This window comes from Sinohyriopsis cumingii, chromosome 8, assembly GCF_028554795.1.
Source record: "Sinohyriopsis cumingii isolate HCF-2022 chromosome 8, ASM2855479v2, whole genome shotgun sequence".
Classification (NCBI taxonomy): Eukaryota; Metazoa; Mollusca; class Bivalvia; order Unionida; family Unionidae; genus Sinohyriopsis; species Sinohyriopsis cumingii.
Window position 1 is genome coordinate 91,250,889 of NC_142968.1, and position 20,667 is coordinate 91,271,555.

Below are 20,667 nucleotides of genomic sequence, written 5' to 3' on the forward strand. Positions count from 1 at the left end.
CAAATAACCGCTCAGCAAGTGTTCGATTAAATCGTTCAACAATTGCCTGATCACGATGAATTTCAGTATGCCCTTGTCTGATGGTGACGTTATGTTGCTTCATCAGCGATGATACTGCACCTTGAAATTCTTTGCCATGATCAACTTGTAACAGCTGTGGCCTTTGAAAGGGTCCTCGTTGATAAATTCGTTTAAACGCAGAAGCTACCCCAGTTGCTGTCTTTGTTGACAACGGTTCTGCTTCTTTGTATCTACTTGCAACATCAACTACAGTTAGTGCATACTTGTATGTTATTTGACATCTTTGGATTTTAACGGTATCATGTGGCAGAAATAATATATCAGCTTGATGAACTTCATTAGGAACACTAACATCAAAATGTGCAAAGTGAATTTGTTTAGGTGGCGGTAGATAAATTTGTCATATTGCCTGTCGGGATAACCATTTTTTAGCAGTAACACGTGTAACCTTTGCTGCTTCGGCGAGTTTACTAATCGCTGCGTTACCTTTCCAGTATCGTCTTGGGGAATAATAAATCGATTCCATTTATAATTAATTACCAGCACCTAGCGCTAATTTACCTTTCAACGCGGATCTTACTAAACATTTAGCCAATGATTCCTTGAAAGATTTATTCGTAATGGAATTTAGCGCGTGAATTAATTTCACATCTGCTATGTTTCTGTGCTGCAGATCTTTACTTTTATAAGCTACATCATGAGCATGACACGCTTTATCAATAGCGTTTATTGGATATTCACCTGGTTTTGGTTGGTCTTGGTTGTCAAGTCTGATATCAACCGCGTCAGACTGAGATTTTCGTGAAACTGCAGCACGATTAAATACCCAAATTCCACCAAGAGCAAGACCAGCTGAAATTGAATGCGTAGTCGAGGATGAATAAAACCGTTGTCGTGTTGCAGCCACTACTGTTGATCATGCTACTGAGTAATTTCGTGAACAAAATCACCGTAGCAGTATTACACACAACATTGCTATTGAGGTTGCCGCAAAAGCACAACAGTTACAAATACCCGAGTTTAAGTTTCACTAGGGTACTGATAAATTAACAAATTACGTGACAATCATCACATGCACATACAAACCAGTCGGAGACCCTAAAGTTTACAACGGTGCAATGGGTTTGGCTATAATGCTTAATAATGTAAACGTGCTAATTTTTCTTGCACCTCTTGGTATTTGTATATTACGCTCACTCGGAAAATTTGTTTCATTTGTTGTACTGTTGTTCTTACATTTGGTTAATCCGGGGAAACCAACGTAGTTGTTCTGGAGGAAGTTGTTGCACAATCAGGCTTGGTCCTAGTAGCACATGTATATCAGCTTTTAGCATACGGCATGGCATTTGTATAACACGTTCTCGCGTGAGTTGCCTAAGTTGAATTACAGCCGGCAGACTGGTATCTAAGGGGAAAAAAATATGTAATTTCAAATTTCATAAATAATGTTTTTATGCTTTTGTTTTTTGTTACTCTACGGGACCAGAAATTGTAATCCTGGCGAATTTTTCATTGCAATTATCAGGTGTTTCCTCAACGGTTTTTGTATAACAATTGCGTTAGCGAATCTCTGCCGGAGCTCACGATAATACTCGCAAACAGTTCCTAATGATGGCAAAGCTGATTACACAGTTTGACATTGATGCCACATTTAAAGTGCGGTAGAGCACCTAAACCAGCATGTAACGCCTGCATATGTGATTTACAGTATTTATAATGGCATGTTTTGACACAAAATGCAGGTTTTCCAAGCCATACACTTTTACGTTAATTACGCCCTAATGCCTTTGAATTTTATGTGTTTCCAGCTGATATTCTCTAAATAAGCATAGATGCATTCATACAAATCATCATTTAAGTTTTTGACAGTAAGTATACTTAACTTCAGGCGTATTTGATCCTCATCAGATATAAAGGTTGTAAGGAACTTGCGGGGGGGGGGCAGTATTTCATTGTACGGCTATTTGCTGTAAAATAAAAAATGAAAATGTGACAGTCAACAAACTTTTTCACCAGTCACCCCAACCGAGGAATCAACATCAAATATATTTCCCGCTGAAAAAACCCATATATTATCAGCCTACTAGGTCACTGGAAAAATAGAAAAAGTATCCTACCTTTTATTATTATGTAGTCTGGCCCCTAGAACATTACAAAGGAAAAATGTGTCGTCTGCATCCAATATTTGCAATATTAATATTTCTAAAAATATTTGAACTTCATAAAAGGGACAAGCTGTGTAACTCTTATGTACGGGGGGTCATGGGGGATGTTATGCCCAAAATTACGGAAATAGTCGGCACTTATCGCAAGCAAGGAACAAAATCACTTGTTATTTGAATAAAATTGACTCGTCTACGCAAATATAGTGGTTATGTTAGTTAGAAGAATCCCGTTTGTTCTGAAGCACGCAAATGTAAAGTATCTTCAATGAAATTATTTCTTTAATTAGTCCCTTCCACAACATCCATAACTTGAGATAATACAATGTCTTCGCCATTCTCGGGCTATCCTTCAAAAAGATCTAAAGCTTGAGACAACATGAGGTTTTCGTTTTCCTAGAAAACGTCTGCATTGTCAACTTTATATGAACAAAAAAAAAATGTGCTTGAGTTCGGTGACCAACGATTATGATCATGTGAGTAATTTAAATTGAGTTGATTCTCTTCCCTTTTGTCATTTGAATGATGCACCTATTTTCACACCAGAAAACCCGCCAAACAACAAAAAACAAGGAAGCAACAGAAGGTACCAGAGGGGCAGCACGGACATACGTGTGACAATTGGAGAAACGAAATCTAATTATTATATATAAAAAACTGGAAATCAACCTGTTGTTATATAATAGTAATGTAGATTATGTAATACTTTGAAGACTGCTTACTGTAAAAAAAATATGGGCTAATAATCAGGTATAATATATAATGTATTACAGATTCAGTACAGTACGAAATATGAACTAATAGTCAGATATAATATATAATGTAGTACAGATTCAATACCGTACGAAATATGGGCTAATAATCAGGTATAATATATAATGTAGTACAGATTCAATACCGTACGAAATATGGACTAATAGTCAAGTATAATATACAATGTAGTACAGATTCAATACCGTACGAAATATGGGCTAATAATCAGGTATAATATATAATGTAGTACAGATTCAGTACAGTACGAAATATGGACTAATAGTCAGGTAATAATATATAATGTAGTACAGATTCAGTACAGTACGAAATATGAACTAATAGTCAGGTAATAATATATAATGTAGTACAGATTCAGTACAGTACGAAATATGAACTAATAGTCAGGTAATAATATATAATGTAGTACAGATTCAATACCGTACGAAATATGGGCTAATAATCAGGTATAATATATAATGTAGTACAGATTCAGTACCGTACGAAATATGGACTAATAGTCAAGTATAATATACAATGTAGTACAGATTCAGTACCGTACGAAATATGGACTAATAGTCAAGTATAATATACAATGTAGTACAGATTCAGTACAGTACGAAATATGAACTAATAGTCAGGTAATAATATATAATGTAGTACAGATTCAATACCGTACGAAATATGGGCTAATAATCAGGTATAATATATAATGTAGTACAGATTCAGTACCGTACGAAATATGGACTAATAGTCAAGTATAATATACAATGTAGTACAGATTCAGTACCGTACGAAATATGGACTAATAGTCAGGTATAATATATAATGTAGTACAGATTCAATACAGTACGAAATATGGACTAATAGTCAGGTATAATATATAATGTATTACACATTCAGTACAGTACGAAATATGGACTAATAGTCAAGTATAATATATAATGTAATACAGATTCAAGACGGTACGAAATATGGACTAATAGTCAGGTAATAATATATAATGTAGTACAGATTCAAGACGGTACGAAATATGGACAACTAGTCAGGTAATAATATATAATGTAGTACAGATTCAGTACGGTACGAAATATGGACTAATAGTCAAGTATAATATATAATGTAATACAGATTCAAGACGGTACGAAATATGGACTAATAGTCAGGTATAATATATAATGTAGTACAGATTCAGTACCGTACGAAATATGGACTAATAGTCAGGTGTAATATATAATGTAGTACAGATTCAGTACCGTACGAAATATGGGCTAATAGTCAGGTATAATTTATAATGTAGTACAGATTCAGTACCGTACGAAATATGGACTAATACTCAAGTATAATATATAATGTAGTACAGATTCAAGACGGTACGAAATATGGACTAATAGTCAGGTATAATATATAATGTAGTACAGATTCAAGACGGTACGAAATATGGACTAATAATGAGGTAGATTATGTAATACGCTACAGACGCACACACAATTTTGAAACTCAGCTTGTTTCAGAAAACTGAAAATGCTAGTTTAACTGCACGATTCCTTAAAATAAAACATGAATGCATGTATTTCATCAACAATGCAGCATTATTTTTTCTTCTTATTTCTTTTTTACATTTTCTTTGAAGTTTATGTTTCATTTTAATATTAAATCTATTTAACTTACTAAGGTAAACTTCTGATTAGAAAACAAAATTTAACAAAGTAGGCAATTCAACTTATAATCGTGTAAATAATACTTAGGAACATTTATTTAAATAATTACCTTATACAAATTAAATCTACTTGCGAAAAAGAAGAACGACATAAGTATTTTTTTTATTTTTTTATTTTACTATGACTAATAATATTTCTCGCTATCGTTAGTACTTAAGTAGTAAGGTGGGGCACTAGAGCTTCAATGGGAATTAGCATTACAGAGACCCCTGGGCAAATATAGCCTCAATGGAAATTTAACATGGAGAAAAATCGTGGGCAAATATAGCCTCAAGGGGAATTTAACATGGGAAATAGTCTTGGGCCACTATAGCCTCAAGGGGAATTGAATATGGGAAAAAAGTCTTGGGCCACTATAGCCTCAAGGGAATTGAACATGGGATTTTTAAAAAAAATTTTTTTTAAATTTTTTTAAATTTAAATTTAAATTTAAAAAAGGGGTAGGCAATGGAAAGGCTATCTCTTTTCGAGAAATATGGCTGGCCCTGAAAAGGGCCTTTGGGTTTTCTTCTTCTTCTTCTGCTTCTAATTTCTTCTTTTTCTCCACCAAGTTCTTATTTTATCTCCTACACTCTTTCTCTTCTTCTCTTTCTTTTTTTTCTCCTGCTCTTCTTTCTTCTTCTCTTCCTCCTCTTCTTTCTTCCTCTTCTCATTTTCTTCTTCTTTTTCAATTTTTTCGTTCCATTTGCTTATTCTTATTCTTTCCTCTTCATCCTCCTTCTCCTCCTTTATCTCTTTCATGACACCACTAATCTTGTCCTTTACCTTTTTTAAGTTATTAATTTTCCATCTTTACACGATGGGGACTATAGGAATAATGGTCTTCAACGAGTCTTATTAACATCTGTTCCATCATTCCTAAGTTGTCTAAAACGTCTTGCAATGTTTGTATTTTGTCCATTTGGTTAGAAGCCATCTTCTTTGTAGAATGGTTTGAACGACGAATACTGTGGTTTCTTATAGTGAAAGCGCGGACGTGAAGGAAAATATCCCCCTAAAACATAAAATTGATCTTACCTAGATCATGACCAAAGAAACAGCAACGCGCGGACGTGAAGGAAAACATCCCTACTTTACTCATTTCATATAATAAAACCCAAACTATACTCTCCACCTACTCTAAGAAACCCATAATCTACTATTCACACAAACTTACGTGAACAGTTACTAACACAAACACACAAACACATACACTCCCACTATTAATAAAGAGTTAGTGTTTATATTCACACTACTCTACCTACACACATTGGCAAATCGATCGTTATTTCTTTTCTAGAGTATTGGGTAGCCCTGAAAAGGGCTGGTTTTTTTTGGAACTTCATGGACACCTGGTTAATGGTGACACCTTCCAGGCCTAGCGCCACATACACATCTTGTCCCCCAGTTACTTTTTACCTTTTTGGGGGAGAGAGCAGAGGCAGGATATGTGGCTTCAGAATCCCAATTTTCGGTTTCTGGGATTCTGAAATTTTTTCTTCTTCTCTCCTTTTCCTCCTCCTCCTCTTTGTATCTTCTCTCCTCCTCTTTGTATCTTCTTTCCTCTTCTTCTTTATATCTTCTCTCCTCTTCTTTATTTCTTCTTTCCTCCTCCTCTCTCATCCTTCCGTCTTCCACAATGGCTTCCGCGGCCAGTTCATTCAACAGGCGCCTGGAATATTCCAGATGCACATGAAGTTCCAACAGTTTAGACAGTCTCGTGTTCATTTTTGGTGTTGATCAATCAACAAGGGTAGCTAGACTGCCCAGCGAGTTTCAATTTATAGTGAAAGCGCGGACGTGAAGGAAAACATCCCCCTAAGAAACATAAAATTGATCTTACCTAGATCATGACCAAAAGAAACAACGCGCGGACCTAAAAGAAACACTCACTTACTTTTTTTATGCTACCCATCACTATTTTAAAATTTTTTATAAATCACTTCAATAGACTATTTACATACGCAAAGCAATCCAATCTAACCCCAAATCTACACCTCAAACACCAAAAAAAAAGACATCATTTTAATCTACTATCCATACCAACTTACTTAAGCACTTACAAACACAAACACACAAACACATACCCTCACATTTTTAAAAAAAAGAGTTAGTGTTTATTTTCACACTACTCTACCTACACACATTGGCAAATCGATCGTTATTTCTTTTCTAGAGTATTGGGGTAGCCCTGAAAAGGGTTGGTTTTTTTTTGTTTGCTATGGCATTCTTTTTTTAGTTTCTAAGAATGCGATGTCCTCTGAGGATAGACTTTCTGGCGATAGGTCTGCTTCTTCGGAAAGAGAAGAAGAACTCTTTGGTGTCGATACGACAATCGACAAAGCCTCTGTCAGCTTCAGGTTGCTGCTGCTGTTGTTGTTGTTGTTGCTGCTGCTGTTGCTGCTGTCTCTGAAGTCTGTACTTCTCTGTCCATTCTTCTTTTTCCCTGTTCATTTCTTCTCTGAAGAGCTCTTCTATCAGGTCTTCAGTGATTTTTAACATTCTCACATTCTCTATTTCTTCTGGCTTCGGTATCAGACTGTGTCTGACCCTATGCAAATTCACGTAGGCTTCGTTGAGCTTAGCTAGTTTGGAGCACATCTTCGTAGGAGGATGAGTCGACAAGGGATGGTTAGACTGGAAACAACCCCGGTTCTTAAAGTCAAAGCGCGGACGTGAAGGAAAACATCCCACACACGGTTTTCGAGCCGCAACGTTCAGTTAGTGTCATGCGAGGGATAGTAAGAAATGAAAGAGCATCAATCCAACATTCTTATAGCTAAACAAACCACAAAGGCATTTTTTTCAAAACACAACATTTTGTATTCAAAAATCACTTAACACTAAACAACAACTCTAACATTTTTAACAATAATCCAACATGATAACATCAAACAATTTTTTTCAAAACACAACATTTTTTCCACAGTCTCCTCACATTCCATCTTTAAAGTTTCTCCACTAGGTAAAGAGGGATAACAGTCTTCCATGGTGTCTAGTAATCTAGGATGACTTCTCTCAAACTGTTGATTTCTATGGTATTATCGAATTCTGCATACAGGATGACGTTCACCGTTTCATCAGGGTCTCGGTCTTTAAACTGAATTTCCACACGAATCTGGCCGGATTTTATAGGGTGGAAATGTCCCTCGTCGCTGCCTTGGTCTGGAGTGAAATCAAAAGCCCACAAAGCGTAGCCTCCTGCATAATCCTCGTACGTAATACCGTGACTGGTATTGGTTCCTAACTGTCCGGTGGCTTCGTACAGGGACAAGTACGATCTCAAGTAATTCTTCTTGGTAAAGTCAGGTTCGAAAGGTCGGGTACACAAGGTCTCGCCATCGCGACTGACTTCAATTTTGGACACGCCAAAGTGTTGAAAGTAGAAAGGATTTTTTTCGGCAGCTCCGTTGAAGGCTGTATTCTCGACGATACCAACGATCAAACGTTTGGGTAACTGTCCTTGGAACAGATGATCTTCGATCATGGATCGCTGTCCCTTGGGAATGGTGAAGGTTTTCACTTCCACGCGTCATATGGGATACTTGGCGGTCGTTCTACTCAACGTCTGACTGATGTCGTTTCCCACTTTAGGTAACACTTCCACACGGCGTACGTAGAGTCTGGCTTCTTGGATTTTGGTTTTGTAACCGTCACTATCAGCCAATAAATGGAAAGCGGTACTGCTACGATTCAGTCTCAGGCGGACATCCACCCCGTTCAGCAAATACTTTTCTTGCAACCATATGTCCAAATGCAAACGATCCATCAGTTCTAAACTTGTGTCGACTCCCGTGATTCTCTTTCTTCGTTCTAGAAATCCATCATTGTTGTCTTTCTTTTCATCAGTTTCCAATATTTCAAACTTGGTAGGTTCGTCAGCTTCCCATACCACACAGGCATTGAGATGAGTGTTCTTGGCATCTATTCCGTACGTCAAGAGATTTTCCAGGTAGGCATGATAAGGGTAAGTATCCATGCTGCTACTGACCAGTTTGTTATTCAAGTACAAGTCCACTCCACTGAACAAGGAATGCGTGAAATTGTTGACGGGAGCTACTGCTTCATCGTCTATAGCACCTCCAGTCTTATCTAGAATTTTGACTTTCAGGTACAAGTAACTGCTATTCAGATCGATGTAATCTTCGGGCTGTCCTTTGATTTCAAACTCGATGAGAGCGGAATCCGTTAGTGAGGAGACGGGGTGAAATTCCACCCACTGGGATTCTTGCATGGTCATCATGGTAGGGGGCATGGCAAACAGATCCAGTTCCGACTTGGAACAAGCGCAAGACTCTCGGTGCATCATTTTTTTGTTCTTTCTCAATAATCGAAAACGTCTAAGTCTCGAACGGTTCTTCTTTTCTTGGCCTTTCTCGCTTGAAGTCTGGTGAAAGGGTGTTTTCTTCGTCGTCTCTTTCTGCCTTGTCCTTGCTGAATGCCTGACTCGGTAGCGTGCAGGGCATTTATAGGTGTGTCTTGTCGGCCCAAAATGTCTTTGCCCGTTTGCAGCAAGACATTTTTGCCTGCCCTCATGAAGGCTTCTTTAGGGTTTTGTTTGTCGATGATGACATTTTGGAGAAATTCTTTGCCTTGCGTCAGTGCCGCATCTTTCAAGGCGTGCAATCCGCGTGTCACCATCGGTTTCAACACTGGGGCCACCGAACGAAAGGCCGATTTTAACATGTCTCCTAAACCGTGTCCTCGCTGTCGAGCAACCCCTCGGTACACTGGATACATGACTTACTTACGAGTCGTGAGAGAACCGTTTTCGAAAATGGAGTTTCACCGTGACTTTTCCTTTGGTGAATGGAATATTTTGTCCCAAATCTCCTTTTATAGCAATGTTGACCTTGTCCAAATACGACTTGCTGACCGGCAAATAGTGAGGATGGACAAATTCGCGGTAGACGTGGTAAGTGTTTCCACCTTCCTCGTCAGCGTTCGTGACAGAATCTACTTTGAAAGGAATGACACGCAGTAACGGTACGGAGGTGTGTCCCACCACGTTGTACTCCACCACATCAGAATACACAAACATCAAATTCAGTCCTTGGTTCAGTTCTACCGTGGCACGAAATAACTTGCTAAAAGACTCGTTGTCGTAAACGATGGGTAATTCGTTTTTCTTGATCATGGTCTTTCTCATGTCCATGTCTCCGCCCAACATGTCATACAATTCAGGACAAAATAAAATGGACATGATTTTACTCCGTTCAAATTTCATCAAGAAGCGACGAGCTGCTTTGTGGTACTCCATGGTGACATTTTTGTTGACATGCTCCAAAGCTTTCAGAAACACGACATTAAACCTGGAGGTTATGGTGCTGACCAAATGTTGACCACTAAAATAATAGCCTGGGGGAATGAACAAGTGATAGGTGGTGTACTTTTGATTTTGTGTACGGGTTTTCTTGTCATATTTGACATTGCTATCCATCTACTGTTGCATTTGCTCGTCATGAACTTCCACATCAAAAAAATTTTGATTGGGAAGGACATTGAGGACTTGGATCGGGTGAATGATTTCTACTAAAGCCACTTCCCAATGGGCTTCGTGATCTAACTGGATGGCTTGAGGTAATTTGGCCGTGTAACAGCACAACGTGTTCTTGGGAAACACCTCCATGGAACTGTCACTGGGTAAGGTTAAGTAAAATTGGTTTTGGTGACTCATAATTCCAGAGTTCTGTGGCTGTCCGAGGGGTTACTGGACGTCAGAGGCGTGTCTCCGCCCAAAATGGGGTTCTGGTTGTGGTTGGAGTGGTGACTGGCACTGGCACTGGACACAAGGTTCCCGTGGTTCCCGTTCGAGGTGAATTTCAGGGAGGGATTAGGAAGCAGGTAACCGATGCAACTGCTCAATAAAATGGTCCACAATTGTTTGTCTCCTTGTTGCAAACTCAAATTGGCGATGGCTGCCCCGATGACACAATACACCACGAAGATTTGGCAGAAAAAGACGATTTGCGTTTTAGGCACACGTTCTCCACACCACACCCACAAGGGTTGTTTTTGTAAATCTTGCACAGAAGAACTGGGTGAAGGAGGAGTGGTCGACGTAGCTGCGTCTGATGTGTGAAAGGGCATGATGGTCACTTCTTTTTATAGTCGATGACTTGCGAAGCGTCGATCCAAGAATCAAAACTGGGCGGATATCCTTTCCAACGTACTTTGACTTCTTTGACACGTCGTTTGCCCACTTTACGGGTTCTGCGTTCGAGAATGCTTTCGATGTCGTACACGTCGTCTTCTTTTTTGGTGACACGTTGTAACTCGGGCAAATAAAACGTTCCTTTGAGCACTTCTCCGTTCATGTCTTCCAATTTATAGACGGCAGGATGACGGCATGCACTCGTCCAGTGACGCGAAACAGTTCGGTCGTCCAGTTAGGTAAGTAACCTTTGTCAAAAGTGCGTTTGGTTTTGCCAATGCGCACCCAATCTCCTACGGCCAACTCTCCACTTTTCTTGGGGACAGCCCTCGTCGGGGACGTACCAAACAGACGCTCGAACACCAGCACTTCGTTGTCGGGAGTCACGTCTTGCGGGGCACGTCCGATGCTTCGATGGTAAGATTGGTTGTACGCTTGCACCAGGTGAGGTAAGATGTCGATGTACTTCAGAGTGTGGTGATGCGTAAAATATTTCCACATGCGTTCTTTCAAAGTGCGTTGAAAACGTTCCACGATGCTGGCTTTGGTTTCAGGATTCTCGGTGGTAAAAAAATGAATGTCACGTTTCTTTAATTCTTTTTGGAAAGCTTGGTTCAGAAATTCGGTGCCTTTGTCCGTTTGCCATTGAAGAGGGTGACGACCGCTTTGTTTCAACACTCGTTGCAGGGCTCGCACTAACTCGCTGCTGGATTTGGAAGTCAAGGGCACGACCCAGGCAAATTTGGAAAAGACGTCGATGACACAAAACAAATATTTGTAGCCACGATTGTAGCTGGCCAAATGAGAGACATCGGCTAAATCAGCTTGCCATTGATGATCGATGCCTTCCACTCGGGTGCGACTTCTGGCAAACTTGCGTCGAATGGGTTTGTGTAAAGTGTAGGTAGCTTGTTCTTGCAACCATCGTTGCACTTGAGGTAAACGGAGACTTTTCAGTCGCGTTTTGGCAGCACGATACAATTTTTGAACTCCTGCGTAACCTGCAGGATGCGAGGGATCGTAGTAAATGCTGGCTAAGACTTTTTCCATTTTTTGTGTTGATTGGTGTGTTAATAAGGCACCCAATCTTGGAAGAGGCTACTCTTTTTCTCTTGGGGTATTTTTTTGGATTGCAATGCTTTGCGTGTGCGACCGGCAATAGGTGTTGAAGAGGAGGAGGATGTCTGAGCGGGGGATATCGGTTCTTGTTTCACTTCTGTCTTCACTTCTGTCTTCACTTTCTTTTTCTCTTGTGAGGAAGAAGGGGTGGCCATCATCTTTTTAATCCATCCAATTCTGGAGGTAGGTGGTGTTGTTAACTTGCGTACTTTTTCGGGTGGAGTTTGAAACCCTTCTTCTTCTTCTTCTTTTTCTGTCTTGGTCACGGGTACTGGTGGTACTGGTACTGGTGATGGTGCTGGACTTTTCATCAAGCTCTTAAAATCTTTCAGAGTGGGTAGAGCTGTTTCGTCTAAAGCTTTCTGGTGAAAGAGTTGCAGTCGTTGCAAGAGTTGACCGTACTTTTGCGATTTTTCTGTTTCGGACAAATCTTGGCGATCCATTAAGGACTGCAATTCGTGTTGTAACTGGGACATCTCGCTCAAATGGGGATTAGGAGGTAATTGCGGGGTGCGTTGTTCTTGCCACCGATGGTATTCCATCCATCGTTTGTAAGGCACTAAAGCTAGTTTTCGTCCTTCCATGGGGTTGTCAGGGGTCGATTCTGAGATCTTGGGACTTCCGAAGGCCTTTTTATCTTGCTCCCACCAGTCCTCCCAACATGGTTCCCAAGACTCCTTTCAGTAAGGGGCCTAACAAGAGAGGCAAAGTGCCTCCACGTTGGACCAACATCTTCTTCTTTTGACGAATGGGAATTTTCTTTTGAACCATTTGGCGAAGAACGTGACGATGTTTGCCTAAGCATTGTTTCTGGTGTTTGGACAAAGGGATCGTGCCTTTCAAAACCTTCAAACAACATTCGCACACGGTATCGATGACTTCTTTGGAGGCCGTTTGAATGAGTTTTTTTCGTAGGGGTGGAGAAGCTTTGGACAGGACAGATAACATGTCCCCATGTTTGACTAAACGAGGAGGCAGTCCTTTCCTTTTCTTTCCTTGGGGTTTTCTGGAGGGTGACATCTTTGAGTCTTCAGGAGCACCAAAACACTGATACCCCGACTTGGTCACAGGCCTTTTTTATACTGGAACGCGTCGCCACTAATTGTCTTTACGTCGTATCAACTTCATGACAGGCATGACACGTCGTGCAGGGGTACGCAACGGACTAAATCGAGCCAGTTCTTGCTTGGACAAATCCAGTAAACTTTGTAACATGCCCGATCTTTCTTGGACTTTGATTTTGGGAGAAGGTACTTTGTGAGCAGCAGCCACTGCCACTAAATTGGAGGGTCCTGCCACTGGGGAAGTTCTTTTGGGGGTCATCAACGGAGATGTTCTTGGTGTAATCAACGTCTCCAAGTACTCTTCAGTTCTGGGTGTCATTAACGGAGAAGTGGATGAACGTGAGGATGCCGGAGACGCAGTCACTGCCGTGGCAGATCGTGGTTTGCGAGTGTAAGGTTGCGTCCTGGCCGAAGTGCCTCTCTTGCGACTAGTTTTCTTCTGTGGACTTTTCTTTTTCTGGGGACTTTTTCTCTGTTTCTTTTTCTGGGGGCTTCTTTTCTTTTTCCGGGGTGGTGGTGTCTGGTCAGAGGAGGGTCCTGCCACTGGGGAAGTTCTTCTCTTTGGGGACCTGGTCTTTTTCTTCTTCTTGGGACTTCGTTGGACTTTTGTCTTGGGGATAACTTTGGGGGCATTAGGATCCCATCTTAAAAGTGAGCGAATGATGACCCCTCCTAGAGTACCGCTCCCTCCAGGTTTCAAAATGATTTGTTTTTTGGTTTGAGTGTCGATGCGGGGATCGGCCAGTTGGACCAAAGCGACTTTGTTTCGATCGAAAAAGCGTTTGGTTTGATGAGGAATCTGAATGATTCCTTGGAGTAATTGACGTGCCGTCACCGTGAACCATCGTAAGACTTCTTTGAGACTAGCTTCTAAGACACGAGCTCGTGTTTGTGGATTTTTTTCTCGACTGATGCCATACAAGGCACGAATCAATTTGACGGGAAGATGCTACTGAAGGGACGTCATGTTCACACTGTGTGAGACAGACGAAAAAGGGTCTGAGGTTTTTATAAATTTTTTTATGGGGAGTGAAGTGAAGTCGAGGACGGAGACGTGTACAGGACAGGCCCTCCGTCTTGGCACCAGTGGTGAAACAAGTGGGTACGAAATCGCAAATCCTCGGGAGTCGTAGGTTTCAAATCGACGAGTAAATAGGCGTGTGGCGTTTGAGTGGCATCGTCGTACGCCTGAGTCAGCCAAGGCGTTCCTAACTGTTTGGCTAAGACTTGCACTTGCGATTTATCTCGAGGGCTTTTAAACAAGACCACGTAATGCGCATTGAGACTGATGGTGCGATGGGCTTTACTTTGTTGAAACAAATTTTGGGTGATGTAAACGACACTGGCATTACGGTGATGCCCTTTGCGCGTGAACCACAGTTTAATTTCTTCTTCGTCTTCTCCTAACATGTCGTCGAAAATGACCAAATGGGTTTGACGGGAGTCAGAGACGATGCTGTCGTCTTCTTTAGGAATGCCTTCCACAAACACGATGGAATCGCCTTGACTTTCTCGCAAGAGGCTGTACGCCGATTGCCACTCTTTGTAACACCACACGATCCGTTGAGGTGGCCGATCGATCAAATGATGTTTATGTTCGATCAAACGTTTGACGAATTCGGTTTTGCCTGAACCGCTAGGTCCAGCAATGAGCATGGTAAAGGGATGGCGAAGATACAAAGCCTCCCAACTGGCACGATCTAAGTGTTCGTCGATGACTTTGACAGTAGAGGAAGAGGGAGCAGAGACAGCAGAGGTAGCCATTGTGTGAGAAATGTCACTTGTGACACGAAAAAACAAACAAGACAAGAGTTTATATACTTTTTCAGAACACGTTTATTGAATGTTTTTTTTCAAACATGAATATGAAAGACAAAAATACATAAAAGCCACAGGCTTAAGTACAAGAATAAAAGGCACATGATAACCATGAACGTGGAATAAACACAAGTGTCTGTACAACATGTTTTGGGTAAAGTTCTAACCAGTTCTATAGTAGGGGGTAAGGTCACACAAGTGTCCTCCCGAAAGGGTCTTTCAGGCCTGTCCACGACAGTCCCGTCCTGGGTGACGGGTTCTTCTGGCACCGTCACTAACACGGGTTGAAAAGTAACTTTTTTCCTTGAATAACTCTCGTGCATACTGGGCCACCTCTTGGGTCCAAGCCAAACCAATCTGGTTTCTTCTTCGTCAACGACATGGTAAGTTACTTTAATGAACAATGAACTATCGATCTTGCCTAGGGTTCCTTTTTATATACAGACCAATACCGACGTGACCGTACGGCAACGTAAAGTGATTGGGAAGTCGCACTCGCTTCTGGTATACAATTTGATAGACTTTTTCCAAGGGTCGACTGACGATGTGGTGAGTGGGTAAACGTACGATCTTGTTCGGTTGATAGGTGGTCACTTTAAAGTTTTCATCCTCTCCCGATTGCAAGGCTTCTTTCAATACCCCAAAGTTGACCACTCGACTGGTACGATGATTCAGAGTCAGTCCGTTCACTTTGCACGTCGTGTGCACTTCTCCTTGTTTGTCCCGGTATTCGTAGCCGTAATTTTTGGGGCCGCCACTGAAGAAACTTAGAATCTTGTCGTCGGGATGCTCGTCTGTCCAGGCTCCTAAACGGTCTCCTTCGATGTCAGGGTGATGTTGAATCGGGTGATGGATGTAAATGCAACTGTCCGTGTCAAAGTACAGGACGCGTTCCCCTAACAGTTCTAAAGCTTCGTACAATTTTAAGCGAGCATGGGCTGTCACGTAAGCCGCAATGATGACATTTCCAAAAGGGTCGTCTTGTACAAAGTCCAGATCTTCTTCGTAATTGACCAAGATCAAATCCTCTCGAACGACGTCCACGTGTTTCATGTATTTGGTTTTGTCGTGAATCATCTGGAAGTAGCGGGAAGGTTCTGTCAAATATTCCGTCTTGGGTAAACACGGTCGTTGTGCCATTTTACCCCACAAGCAATTTAACATCACTTTGGCAAACGATCGCCTGCCTTCGTTTTTTTCGATGTGGTCTAAAGAGATGCGTTCTTGTTCGTAGTATTTCTCTTTGAATTGTATTTGGTCTTCGGGAGTGTGACACCAGGAAGGATAGCCGCTGGCTTCTTGTTTCAGTTTCAAAAAGGCATCCACGTAGTCGGCGAAAATGCCTTTCTGAGTAGGGTCACCCTTGTGGTACTGTTGTGTCTTGGGAAAGTGGCAAATTTCGTACACTTCTAACAGTTGGTATCCCATGTCCAGAGCTTTGAACAATTCCACGCTGACCCAGGTTCCCGTCAAGGCACGTTCTTCCTGGCTGTGATGGCCAGGTTGGTCCTGGTTGCACGTTTCGGCACAAGTACGGCACAAGGGAAACATCAGTTTGCCTTGACAATGGTGAGGTAAGACGGGATGGTATAGGTTCGTGGGAGGCAAAACTTTACACTTGATCAAGTCTTCGTATTGTCGAATGTTTTTCAGGTCGATGTGTTCCGTCAGCAATTGCGGGTGCCCTACGGGAAAGCGACAATATTTGCACACGTAGGGATACAGCGAACACACGTCCAAGTATTTGATTCCTTCTCCTTTCTCTTCGTCGGCTTGGTACAGCAAACAGGTGGCATTGGTCCTTCCTCCGTACAAACTATCCCTCGGGTTCAACGGGTCCATGAACTGGTAACTTTCCACGAGGCGTTTAAACTCGGGATCGGTTTTCATACGGTGATCGTACTCGTGTTCCCACATTTCCACCACTTGGTATCCTTCCTGTTCTAACTTTAGGCGCCGCTGACAAGTGTCCTGGTACAAGTCTTCCATGGTTCCTTGTAAAAACTGATTTTTAGTGCTACGGTCAGGGTAACAGACGGGACATCCGTGAAATAAGCAGCCGTTAAACTCGTACACGATCTTGGGGTTTTCTAAGTCCCAGCCATCGACCGAATACGTTCCGATGGTCTTTTCACCCCCTCCGTTGCGGGCATGCTGAATCCATTTGTCTTCCTTGTCGCACAAGTAATGTAACCAGCGTAGGGCTTTGACCGAGTATTGACGCTTGACATAGTGGGTCGTTTGAGGGCTGATGCCAGTTACGGTGTTTTCAGGCATGAATCGTTGTCGGTACACTAAGGAACACGCTTTGGCAATGGTGCAAGCTTCTTTCAAAGGATCGACCCCTCCGTGTTCCATGAACAGTTCTCGAAATTTTCCACAGCAACGTCGTAAAATGTCCACGTCGGAACGACAATACTTTAGCATTTCTTCCTGAAAGTCGAAAGGGTCCGAGGCGTGAGCCTGGTACCAAGCGTAGAAAGCTTCTCGTTGTTCGGTACGCATGTTATCGGGGTCGTAATAGTGAGCCTCAGGCAAATGGGGTGGAACGGCGTGTTGATTGGCTTCCGTATTGAAAAAGTGTGGAAAGTACCCTTTAGCCATTTGTGTCATTCCAAACGTTTTAGGCATTCGACTCAAAGGCATGGCCAAATAGCTCATCGAATCTTTAAACTGCACTTGTCCCACTTGCATGAAAATGATTTTGGCTCCGTTCAAAGTCACTTTAGGACGTTCGGTGCCTTGTTCCGTATAGTATCTGAGAAGAAACTGTCCATCGTATCCGGAGAAATTGTGAGCCATCACCGTGGCATGACGATGACAATCTCCGTAACGTTCGATGTCCTCTTGGCTCCACGTCTTGTCGATGGGGTCTAAGACCCATTGGGCAAAATCGGCTAACGTGTTCGGTCCCCGAAAGATTTTTTCACGTCCTCCAGGAATCTTGCTGCAGTGAGGGCAATGACTGAAGATAGGTTCTTGAATGCACTTCTCGCACGCTCGATGAGCCACGCAGAAATTACGAATGTGAATGCCAGTCTCTTGCATGCATTCGAAATCGAAAAAGATGAAATTGCCTTTCTTCTTGTGACCGTCCTCTTTCTCTGGTGGTGGTTGGTATTTTTGCACGTAGCATTCGTGTTCCAAGTCCACGATGTGGTGACAAATGTGACATTTTTTCTTTCCTCGACATACGTGTGCCTTGGCATTATTGGTAAGTATGCCTTGTCCACAGGTAGGGCACAATCTCAGCAGTTGACAAGCACATTTCTTCTGTGAACCTTGTGTTTTCAAATGTTGTTGGTAACAGGTAGGGCTGACAAACGTGCGCAGACAAGTCGAACAAGGCACTGGTCCTTCGCTCAGACAGGGTGGAGAGGCCAAACATCCTTGGCATTTCCATCCACAATGCTTGTGTTGCTCTCGATTATTATGGCCATAGTCACATTTCTCACAGTAATAACTGTATCCCAGGAATCCGGTGATACTGGTAATGGTATCGAAATGGTCATCGTGATAATAGACATGAATGTATTTTCCGTCCTTAAAGTCTTGGCCTCGAAACAACAGAGGTCCGCGCACTTCTTGAGGGTGCACTTTCAAGGTGTATCGTGGAGCTAGGGCATCTTGCAATTTTTGCATCTCAGGAATGCCACAGGGTGTGTCTTTTGACAGTCCGGCTTGTTGCAACAGGAGTTCTGCTTCGTTTCGTTGTTTGGCTCGGTCCGATTGTCGAATAGTTTTCCAGGCTCTTTTCCATTCTGCCGTGTCGTTCTTGTTGGTATAGGTTCGTCCCACCACGATGGCTCGAGCTAAATACATCTGGTCTTGAGGATTGTGAATTTGGACAAGGCTACGCTTAATGCTGCGAAGCTCGTTCACCAATAACATCTTTTTGCGTCCAGTCCCTTGAGGAAGAGAGACGTGAGCCATTTTCAGTGTGGCTTTACCATCGGTGATGTCAAACTGGTCATTAGATTGTTGTACGTGTTGAATCTTGTCCATGATTTTGAAAGGGGTTAGTTCTGCGGGTCTGCTAAACTCGATCCAAACAGGGGATTTCAAACCGTCGTGATATATGGATAGTGTCAAGCGATCGTCTTCTTTGGGTTGACATTGTCGCTTGAGTGCGGTGAGCAAAGAATCCCACATCTCGGTGATAAACCGTTCTGCTTTCTCCAATGGTACGTCGGCCTTGAAATCTTTAAACTTCACCGTGTAGGTGTAAGCCGTGGTTCTAAATTTTCTAGAGGAGCGCTTTTCCATCTCTCGAATGGAATAGTATTTTTCAGGGTTGACTAAGGGTGACGAACTTGGTTTAGAGGTTTCAAATTCTGGTTCACTCATGTCCTCTTCAAAATCACTGGCATGAATTTGTGCCAAGATTTCAGCTCTGGTACGAGGCGATAGATCACGTTTCTGCCTCTTACTTTCTTCTTCTTCTTTCTTCTCGAATGAATGGGATCGTTTCATCTTGAGTGCAAAACGTCAAATGACTCAAGTGTAAACACCATAGACTAATTTATAGTCATGGCAGACCAGCGTATATAAAAGGGTGTGTGTCTTGTTCTTTCACTATTCATTTCACTCTCAAGCCGAGCACAACGATGGAAGAGACTACCCAGATGGAACGTTTCGTCAGAGCTTTACGACGGGTCATTAGAAAATTCTCTTCAGACCAGCCGACGGACTACTCTCCTTCCTTCCGAGATAAAAGTCAAGATACTTGCTATATCTGTCAGAAGAAAGGGCATTGGTCTTCAGAGTGTCCAGACCGTCAAAAAAGAAAAAAAAACAGGGGCTAAAAAAGACAAAAGTCAAGATACCTGTTATTATTGTAAAGAAAAAGGACATTGGTCTCCAGATTGCCCAAAAAAGAAACAAGAGGAGTCAGAAGAAAAGAAGGATTCTTCAGAAGAAGAGAGGGATTCTTCGGAAGAAAAGAGGGATTCTTCGAAAGAAGAGAGGGATTCTTCAGAGGAAGAAGAGGAAGAAGAAGACAATTCTATTTAAAAGAAGCAAAGAAACAGGAGAAGAAAAGAAGAAGGGAAGAAAATGAGGAAAAAACGGTGAAGAAATTCAAACAACAGAGAGTCTAAACAAGGAGAAAGAAGAAGTCAATGAACTTTTAATTAAAGTGTTCTGTGGTGAATTGTGAATTGGATTGTAAAAAATGGATAAAAGAATACATGAATGATATAAGGTAAGTGTCTTTGAGTTTTGATTTTAAAATAAGAAGCTACACTCACGCATTCATACACAGACATGTACTATAAGGGTAAAATGGTTTGTTTTTTTTTTTGTTGATTTTTGAGTTATTGGCAAATTGAAAGGCTATCTCTTTTCGAGAGAAGTGGGTGGCCCTGAAAAGGGCCTTTTTATTTTGGTGTAGGGGTGAGTTTAACCAATCAACTTTAACTGCCTTAAGCCTTTGCCACGGCCGAGGCCTACTTCTGATGATTGGGTTGAAATCACTAAGGGTGGTACGATAGGCTTAGTCACAGGGTTGGCGTGTTTAGCTCGGGAAGGTCGTATTCTCTTCGGTCGTGATAAAGAAGTCTGATACATTTGTTTCAGACTTCTTAACTCCGCTAAAATGTCCAACAGTACCGTAGCCGTTTGATTTTCACCCTCTTGTTTCTTTGCTGCTACTTCTTCTTGCTGTTGTTGCTGTTGTTTTTTTCTTACCTCTTCTTGTTGCTGTTGCTGTTGCTGTAGGAGAAAAGCTTGTTCCGCTTCCTTTTGTCGTTGCATAAATTTCTCCAATTCTTCTTTCTGTCTCTGTCTAAAATTCTCCACTTGCGGTAATGAAGAAGGTAATGAAGGTTCCGGAACAAATTCTTGCGAGTAAGAAAATCCACAAAATCCCAATGTACCTC